The 10,585-nt window shown below is 32.9% G+C and overlaps 2 long non-coding RNA genes across 2 annotated transcripts; one reads left to right on the plus strand and one right to left on the minus strand.

Moving 5' to 3' along the window:
• Positions 1-1,227: 1,227 nt before the first annotated feature.
• Positions 1,228-1,618, minus strand: LOC142227642 (uncharacterized). Its single transcript, XR_012719944.1, has 2 exons — positions 1,499-1,618; positions 1,228-1,441 (listed from the first exon to the last, which is right to left on the minus strand). It is a non-coding gene; the product is annotated as an uncharacterized LOC142227642 (long non-coding RNA).
• A 492-nt stretch (positions 1,619-2,110) lies between these two features.
• Positions 2,111-2,732, plus strand: LOC142227653 (uncharacterized). Its single transcript, XR_012719950.1, has 2 exons — positions 2,111-2,461; positions 2,519-2,732. It is a non-coding gene; the product is annotated as an uncharacterized LOC142227653 (long non-coding RNA).
• Positions 2,733-10,585: the final 7,853 nt, after the last annotated feature.

Here is a 10,585-nt window from a genome sequence, read left to right on the forward strand (position 1 = left end):
ATATTGGAATTTGGTTAGGATAATAATAAAGAAAATCGAGGGCGGTTGCACCAACAAACAAAACAATTAATATGAGTTTGCGACAACCAATGCAAAGTTGATCCAACATACTACCACGCAGTTACAATTGCCAAATGTTAGTTGTGCTGACAGATATCATTGATAGTTGATGGAACCACCTGCTTTCGGTTGGCAAATAATTCGGTTGAGGCAACGAATTTGTTTTCTGGGTGTATGACAGTAACCAATAGTAACCATATATATTTTTGACAGTAGTAACCTGTAGTATGTAAAATGTAACCAAAAGTAACGAGACATTTTGTTGACAGTAGGGCTGTTTTCTTTTTGCACTGGATACAACATTTGTATGGGCTATCCAGAACATCGTTGCACTGGTGTTCTATCCAGAACATCGCATCAGTGCAAGTCGCGCCGATCTTGCCAGATTGTGTTTTGATAAAGTGACGCTTCATCGATTCACAATAGCACTTTATTGTGACTAATTTATTGAAAAACATGGAATTCAAAGTGGTATAGTGTCATAAATAATCGCAGCAGTAAATATTTATTACTAATTGGAGCATTTCATACATTGAAAATGCAAGATTTCACTTCTTTTCTGTGATTGTTTTTGAACAGCTGATAACAGTGTTGCACATTTTTGGAGATGTCCTGGATAAACGAGTACTCTGTTTTATTTTAGTCCGTGACTGCTTAAGGTATCCAGTGCTAGAAGAAAACACCCCTAGTGGTAATCTGTGGCATGTAAAATATAACCATAGTAACCTATGTAACCAATAGTAACCACTCAATAAACACAAACGTTTGAAAAATGCTAAATTTCAACAATTTTTCAAACATTTTTTCAAAGGATGAGGGTAATATTCAAGTTGAGACATTGTTGAGAAAATCGCGTTCTCAACAAAAAACAGACATTACCCTCAACAGCGAAATTCAACACATTAGCAATAACCCTGCCAACATTTTTTGAATTTGGGGACTCTTTTGAGAATCCCCACTACGTCGAAAACAATCATATACGACATCAAAAACTCGTCGGAAAAGCGCCGTCACTATTGAGAAGTTGTACCACGCCAAGTTACTACAAAAATGTTTCGCATGAGTGCAATTATTAGGTGCCTTTATAGATCAATTTAGAACGACGCCAATAAGGGACCCTCCAAACAATCAGAAAAAGTGAATTTTAAGATAGTTGTAAAAGAATCATTGTGGTCGAGTAAAACACGTTTGTTTAGATATTTATTAATTTGATTAAACATTTACAAATTCTTAAAAATATAACATTTATACCACTATCACATTACATTTAACATAATTTTTGGCATTAATGATGATGTTGAGTTACAAGTAGCGAGTTACATGTTGCTGCGTCTATCAACCAGTGTTTTTATTCCATGGAGGCAGCGCGTCTGTAAAATATCTGAAAAACAATCACTTTATTCCATTTGGAAAATCACCGAATTGTTCACCAATATACCTTTCACAATTTTAAGCGTATAATCTATGTTTTCAGAACTTTATTTTCGTTTTTATTTAATTAAAATATAACAAGCTGGTTGCGCTTGGCGTTTCACAAAAAAAATGGCTTTTTTAACAGTAGGGATGGCAAATTACTTGCATGTACTTTTCGATGTACCTTTTCATGATGGTTGAAGTGACACTTACGAGTCTGTGGTAACGATGAGGTTGAAATGGAACTTTGAAATGCTGGCAGGGAATATCTCAAGTGTTATCCTCAAATTGAAATACATCGCTACTCAATAATTTGTCAACCAATTTTCGATGCGAGTCAAATTCAAAATTAACATCGTTGCGTTTTCAACCTAAATTTGTATGAATGATATCCCCACTTCAAATTGAAAGTCAAAGCCAAAATTCTATGAATTTTGTATAATTTATTCATTTTCATCAAAATAACATATATAATAATACACTACAATACCAATTGATAAATAATAATCTTATTAAACATATCAACAAATAAGAACCAAAAAAAAAAAAACAAAACTTTAAATATCTTAAACATTATTAGTAAACACTTTTGCATTGATAATGCGATTTCCTTTCTTTTGGTGTCATAAAACAGCATTAAAATTTATTAACCTGCGGGCAATTTGAAATTAAGAACGTACTGGACCGCGTGTTAGAATTGATTTCCAGCAGAAGGAATTTACAAAATATCCATTTTAAACTGATAATAGCCCTGCCAGCATTTCAAAGTTCCATTTCAACCTCATCGTTACCACAGACTCGTAAATGTCACTTCAACCATCATGAAAAGGTACATCAAAAAGTACATGCAAGTAATTTGCCATCCCTACTGTTAAAAAAGCCATTTTTTTTGTGAAACGCCAAGCGCAACCAGCTTGTTATATTTTAATTAAATAAAAACGAAAATAAAGTTCTGAAAACATAGATTATACGCTTAAAATTGTGAAAGGTATATTGGTGAACAATTTGGTGATTTTCCAAATGGAATAAAGTGATTGTTTTTCAGATATTTTACAGACGCGCTGCCTCCATGGAATAAAAACACTGGTTGATAGACGCAGCAACATGTAACTCGCTACTTGTAACTCAACATCATCATTAATGCCAAAAATTATGTTAAATGTAATGTGATAGTGGTATAAATGTTATATTTTTAAGAATTTGTAAATGTTTAATCAAATTAATAAATATCTAAACAAACGTGTTTTACTCCACCACAATGATTCTTTTACAACTATCTTACAATGCACTTTTTCTGATTGTTTGGAGGGTCCCTTATTGGCGTCGTTCTAAATTGATCTATAAAGGCACCTAATAATTGCACTCATGCGAAACATTTTTGTAGTAACTTGGCGTGGTACAACTTCTCAATAGTGACGGCGCTTTTCCGACGAGTTTTTGATGTCGTATATGATTGTTTTCGACGTAGTGGGGATTCTCAAAAGAGTCCCCAAATTCAAAAAATGTTGGCAGGGAGCATATGAATTAAAATGACGATGTGATGCACATTTTCATCCAGAAGTTGTTGATTTCAACAATTTGTTGTTTTTAACAATTTTAATTGGTTGCACTTGTAATGTTTCTGGAAACTTTTTCTTGTCGATAAGCCACTCATTTTTCATTGATCAGCTTCTTATTGTTTGGAAGAATGTAGCATCTAAAGATTTTAGGTTTCTGCAAAGAGATTTAAATTTAGTGACTTCTCATATTGACGTACCAATTATTATAAACTATTTGAAGTAGTTCCAGTTAATTGTCCACCATTTTTTCATCGGTCAGCAAAGATATATACATTTAGTGACTTCCTTAAAGTCTTATTTCATTTTTTATTTTCACTTACCTATTTTTATAAACTATTTGGTTATTTGTCTAAAATTTTCCATTTTTTTATTTCTTGCAATTGACCACGAACTTCGTTTCACAAATAAGTATTGAAAACCACATGGTTTTTTCGTTGCATTTTAGGGTAGTGTTTTGTCAAAGTTTTCTCATATTATCTTCAACACCTTTTCAAAGATTTCGTCAACATTTTGGCAAATTGGAAGTAATTCGCAAACAATGTATTGAAGATGATGTATCCCAATAAACACAGGATGAGCGTTTTTCAAATGCAACAACTTTTCAGTTTGAGGGTAAATATAATTTTCAACATAAATTCAACTTGACTTGAAATAGCTCATCTTCAATACATCTTCAAATTGTTTGCGAATTACTTCCAATTTGCCAAAATGTTGACGACATCTTTGAAAAGGTGTTGAAGATAATATGAGAAAACTTTGACAAAACACTACCCTAAAATGCAACGAAAAAACCATGTGGGTTTCAATACTTATTTGTGCAACGAAGTTCGTGGTCAATTGCAAGAAATACAAAAAAATGGAAAATTTTAGACAAATAACCAAATAGTTTATAAAAATAGGTAAGTGAAAATAAAAAATGAAGTGAAAATAAAAAATGAAGGAAGTCACTAAATGTATATCTCTTTGCAGAAAACTAAAATTATGGATTCTACGTTCTTGAAAACATTAAAAAGCTGAGCAATGAAAAAATGATGGACAATTAACTGGAACTGCTTCAAATAATTTATAACAATTGGTACGTCAATATGAAAAATTAAATCAACACTTTAGAAAAGTCACTAAATTTAAATTTCTTTGCAGAAAACTAAAATCTTTGGATGCTACATTCTTGCAAACAATAAGAAGCTGACCAATGAAAAATGAGTGGCTTATCGACAAGAAAAAGTTTCCAGAAACATTACAAGTGCAACCAATTAAAATTGTTAAAAACAACAAATTGTTGAAATCAACAACTTCTGGATGAAAATGTGCATCACATCGTCAGTTTAATTCATATGCTATTAACAGTTTAAAATTGATATTTTGTGAATTTCTTCTGCTGGAAATCAATTCTAACACGCGGTCCAGTACGTTCCTAATTTCAAATTGCCCGCATGTTAACAAATTTTAATGCTGTTTTATGATACCAAAAGGAAGGAAATCGAATTATCAATGTAGAAGTGTTTAATAATAATGTTTAAGATATTTAAAGTTTTGTTGTTTGTTTTGTTTTTTGTTCTTATTTGTTGATATGTTTAATAGGATTATTATTTATCGATGGCTATTGTAGTGTATTATGTAGTGTAGTTTATTATTATATATTTTATTTTGATGAAAATGAATAAATTATAAAATTCATTGAATTTTGGCTTTGACTTTCAATTTGAAGTGGCGATATCATTCATACAAAACTAGGTTGAAAAGTATTTGCAACGATGTTAATTTTGAATTTGACTCGCATCGAAAATTGTTTAACAAGTTATTGAGTAGCGATGCATTTCAATTTGAGGATAACACTTGAGATATTATTGCTAATGTGTTGAATTTCATTGTTGAGGGTAATGTCTGTTTTTTGTTGAGAACGCGATTTTCTCAACAATTTCTCAACTTGAATATTACCTTAATCCTTTGAAAAAATGTTTGAAAAATTGTTGAAATTTAGCATTTTTCAAACGTTTGTGTTTATTGGGATTGAAGATGAGCTATTTCAAGTCAAGTTGAATTTATGTTGAAAATTATATTTACCCTCAAACTGAAAAGTTGTTGCATTTGAAAAACGCTCATCCTGTGTTTATTGGGCATAAATATTTTTGACAGTGGTAACATGTGTAGTAGCTCGCCGGAAATATGGGTTTCAATCCGTTATTATCCATCCATTTAAAAATAAGTGCCTGGTGTTGATAATAATTCCTCTTTTAATTTTTTTAACGATAGACAAGTAGAAATTCGAATTTGAATTTTCATAAAAGAGAGACGGACGGACGGACGCACTTTAAACGTTTTTATAAAATTCAGGAAATGATTATTAATGATTTATCGAACCTGTTGGAAGTGGTTCGTTAGGATTTTCTCTTTTCTCTAAACCTTTTTTTTTACAAAATATTGAGAATGGATTTGGATGTTATTATTATTATTATTTGAATACAAAAAATGATTTTTATAGATTATAGGTTTTCATATGAGCTTTTGTTCTTTTCTTGGTTATATTTTTTTATCAGTAACAATATTTCAAATAATTTTAAATTTGCATGCTTTTTACATAATCGTGTTTGTTTTGTTTCTGTTTTGTTTTCTTTCATAAAATGTTTTTATTTGAATAATAATATTTCAAATATTTTCTCAATGATTTTCCTTTTTAGCTTTTTGTACATAATTTAATAATGTAAGCTTTCAAACTGTTTTCAATAATTTGCCTTTTTTGATTTCAGTATTTATTTCATTAAATGCGATTTTAAATATTTTTATGAGTTTTTCTTTCTTTTATTTTTTTTAATTTAATTGAATCATTGATAATTTTTTAATAAATTTTGAAGTTATCTTGATTTTTCTTTTGCGTTTTACGAAATGGAGAAGTTGAAAAAGTGCAGCCACGTGATTTTGGAGTTACGTAAGAAGGCTTGTGCAAAATTTACGTTATATTCTTACTTTTTGTGAAACTTTTACTTTCTTCTTTTTTTAATATTTTTATAATTTTTCAATTTAAGTGGTCAATTTTTATGGTACTTGCTCATATGTCTATGGTTAGTGCATGTTGTAATGTTTCTACTCACTTAACATTGTTTCCGTGTAGTAGAGGTTATTAACCTCGGGATTTCGTGTGCCTTCAGGGTTGATATGTCCCAAGTTGCCACTGACCAAATCACAGACGAATTCCCAATTAGTGAAACCAGTACCTTCATAGGGTTTCCTAAACCCAAACGTCTCGACACAAATCCTATAATTCCCAATATACCATATACAAATAATTAGATAAAAAGAATTGTAACATTTGTGCTGGCGCACATTGTTCATCTTGTATTAAAAATAACCACACGATAGACGATTTAATTTTTATAAAGAAATTCAAGTTATATTGATGAAGGTTTTACAAAGACAAGTATACATATAATGAAAAAAAAAAATCAACAATCAATTCAAAGCCTATTTAAATTTACATCAAACCTATTCTTTCAAAGGCTCTTATTTTAAATCATAAATAACAAGTGTACCGATTGCAGGTGTATACCACAACACCCCCTCTCAATCGGCCAGTCCAAGATTGATACATAGTTTCGAAAAACGTCCAATATCTAAAGATTTTGTAAAAACATCTGCCAATTGATCTTGAGTGTTAATGGGTTCCACACTTATTAATCCATTTCTTGCGTGGTCTCTCAAGAAATGATGCTTTATATCAATATGTTTGACTCGTTTGCTTTCCAAATTCTTTGACATTCCAATACACCCTCTGTTGTCCTCATAAATCTTCACGGTATAATTTTTAATTTCTCCAAGGTCTTCCATTAAGCCACGAAGCCATATAGCTTCTGTTGTTGCTAAACTCAAAGCCACGTATTCTGCTTCTGATGATGAAATTGCAATTGTCTGCTGCTTTTTGCTACACCAGGATACTGAAGAACCATATATTTTAAAAAGAAACCCACTTACAGATTTACGATCATTTTGATCTGATGCCCAGTCGGCATCAGCATAACCAACTAGCGGCTCATCATTTCCGTTCTTAAAGAATAATTTATATTCCATTGTTCCTTTTAAGTATCTCACAATTCTTTTGAGATGTTGCCAATGGGATTCAGTGGGGTTATTTTGAAACCGACTCAAATAACCCACGGAAAAACATATATCGGGTCTTGAGGACAGCATTATATACATTAAACTTCCTATAAGTTCGCGATAGGGTCTATCAGTGCAAGAGCCAGATTCACTGATTTGTAGTTGTAGACCCTTTTCCATTGGTGTTTTCACACTGTTGCAATCTTGCATACCATATTTTGTTAAAATTTTTTCTATGCTATCTTTTTGAGAAATGTGCAAGGTTCCATTGTTTACTATGATCTTCATACCAAGGAAATTGTTCAGCGGTCCACAGTCTGACATTTTAAACTTCTTTGAGAGTTTATCCTTTAGCTTGTTAATGCTCTCCAAATTATTTCCAACCACCAACATATCGTCTACATAAAGTATTAAAAATATTCTAATTTTAGGTTCGATTTTGGTATATAAACAATAATCATGTTTAGATCTGGTAAATCCAAGAGACAAAATGAAACTGTTGAACTTTTCATTCCAACACTTCGGCGATTGTTTAAGTCCATATAACGACTTGATAAGCTTACACGCAGAACCATCCTGTTCTTCCAGACCTTGTGGTATAGCTATATAAATATCTTCATTTAAGTCTCCATGCAGAAAATCTGTCTTCACATCAAGTTGGTGAAAATGGTATTGTCTTCGGATTCCCACTGCTAGGACTACCCTTATTGTTGTTAATTTTGCAACTGGAGCATACGTTTCATAATAGTCGACTCCATATTTTTGCTGAAATCCTTTGGCGACCAGCCTAGCCTTGTATCTTGAAGGATTGCCCTGACTATCATTTTTGAGGGTAAAAACCCACCTCGACTTCAACAACTTTGCTTCTTTTGGTATTGGTACGATATCCCAGACGTGATTCTCTTGCATAGACATTAGCTCTTCTTTAACAGCATTCATCCATTTATCAGCGTCGTCTCTTGTAGATATTTCCTCATAACTTGTTGGAACGTTATTTATATTTATATCTGCTTCAAATCCAGTAATATAATCAAAGAACTTTCCGGGAAGTCTACTTATTCGGCTACTTTGTCTTCTGGTCTCTTCAGATGGTTCTTCATCAAAGCCGACTAGGGGTGAAACATTTGAATTGTCCGACTCACCGTCTTCCTCTGGTTGAATATTATCAATAATTTCATCAACTGTGTCAATTGGCGCATTTTCAGGCACAGCACCATCTTCAAACTCCCCCTCTTGCTCGTGACTGCTGTATATTAATTTAGGCCTTTCGATTTCTTCTTGAACATATTTATATGGATAGCGATATTCATTAAATTTAACATCACGGGCTACAATGATTTTTCTTGATTTAATATCCCATAGACGGTATCCATTTGTTGCGTATCCAACCATAACCGTTTGTTTGCTTCTTGGTTCCAACTTTTTTCTTTGGGGTTCTGGAATCCAGGAATAGGCTAAACATCCAAAAATTTTGATCTTCGTTAAATTTGGTTTTTCTCCGTACCATATTTCTGATGGTGTTGTCGTGTTCTCAATTGCTCTGGATGAAATTAGATTTATAGTATAAACAGCAGCGTATGCAGCCTCATTCCAAAGACACTTTGGTACGCCTGATTCAAATAACATCGCTCTAATCTTTTCCGAAATTGTTCTATTAAATCTTTCCGACACTCCATTTTGTTGGGGGGTATATGCGACCGTTGTATCTATTTGAATTCCTTTATTTTTGTACCAGTTCAGCTGCTCTGTTGATAAATATTCTCTACCTTGGTCGATGGTTAGAGTCGAAATTTTCTCGTTTGGGAACATTGCTGTAACTAGTGCTTCGTATTCCTTGAATTTGATGAAGACGTCACTTTTTTGTTTTATACAATAGATTACAGCGAAGTGACTAAAGTCATCTATAAATGTTACGAAATATTTCGATCCATCCCAAGCAACTGGGGTTATCGGACCGCACACATCCGAATGAATTCTTTGCAGTAACCTTGTTGAACGTTTTCTTGTGCCATTGAAAGGATTTCTACAGTGCTTAGCTTCCACACATACATCACACAAATCACGTTCCCCATTCTTGGAAGTACACTCTATCATCTTATTTTTAATCAACGTTTCCATTGTTGTCTTACCGCTATGTCCCAGTCTTGTATGCCATAAATTAAAAACATTTCTCTCGCAAGACAAGGCGTTTTTGTCAGGAAGATCAAATACTACTTCATATAAACCACACTGTAGCTTCGCCTTTGCTACCATATCCGTTTCTTTCAATATCACAGCGCCGTTCTTGAAAAATGTAACATCCAAGCCGGATTTAGTAAGTTTTCTTACTGACAATAGATTGTCTCTTAAGGAAGGGGCATAAAGTACGTCCTTTATAGTTACTTTGATTCCCTTGTTGCTAATTCCATCAATATTGCCAATACGTCTAGCAAGAATGGATTCACTACTCTTTGCGACATTGATTTCGACCGGAATTCCTAATTCTTTCATAGTTCAAAAACAAAACTTATCTTTTACCATATGGTCGCTGGCGCCAGAATCTAATTTGAAATGAATTTGTTTTTGTGTTGTAGGTTGCATCCTTGAATTCTTGTATGCCATGAAAGAAACCGCCCTGTTCTCTGCAGATCTTGCATCCTTCTGCCAGCAATTCTTGGCTTGATGACCTGTTTTGTCACATTTGAAACACTTACCATTGAACCTTTTCTTTTTCAAAAATTTCTTGCTGGAAAATGCTGTTGTTCCATGTTGAACTTCTTCATTTCTGTCAGAAAATTTTAATTCCTCACTTATTAATCTTTCTTTGGCCATGTTAAAAGTTAATATGTGACCATCAACGTTCTGTAGAGCTGTTACTAAAGGATCAAATTTTTCTGGTAAAGTCAAAAATAGTTGGACCAATACGTCACTTTCTTCCATATTTGCTCCAGCAAGCTTCAATTGTCTTATATAATTTTCAAATTCAGCCAAATGACTAACCACAGAAGAACTTTCGGTCATTTTCATTTTCGAAAGCTTCTTCCTAATCAATAGCTGATCCACAACTGATTTCTTTGCGAAAATTTGCCTTAAACTTTCCCACATTTCTTTCGCCGTCTCTTTTTCGCGAACAAAACTTATACAGTCAGCATGGAGGAAGCTTACAATCTTGTCTTTCGCCTTTTTATCCTTTTTTAGGAACTCCGCCTTTTGAGCAGCTTCGATTGGAGGATCGCCGGTTAGAACGGTCAACAAATCGAGGGAGTCCAAATGAATCTTTACACGAAATTGCCAATCGTCGTACCCCTTGCCGTTAAACTGAGGTATTCCGTGTTGCTCTTTTTCGCCCATAACCTCTTGTATTAAAAATAACCACACGATAGACGATTTAATTTTTATAAAGAAATTCAAGTTATATTGATGAAGGTTTTACAAAGACAAGTATACATATAATGAAAAAAAAAATCAACAATCAATTCAAA

Source organism: Haematobia irritans, chromosome 1 (genome assembly GCF_050003625.1).
Source record: "Haematobia irritans isolate KBUSLIRL chromosome 1, ASM5000362v1, whole genome shotgun sequence".
NCBI classification, from domain to species: domain Eukaryota; kingdom Metazoa; phylum Arthropoda; class Insecta; order Diptera; family Muscidae; genus Haematobia; species Haematobia irritans.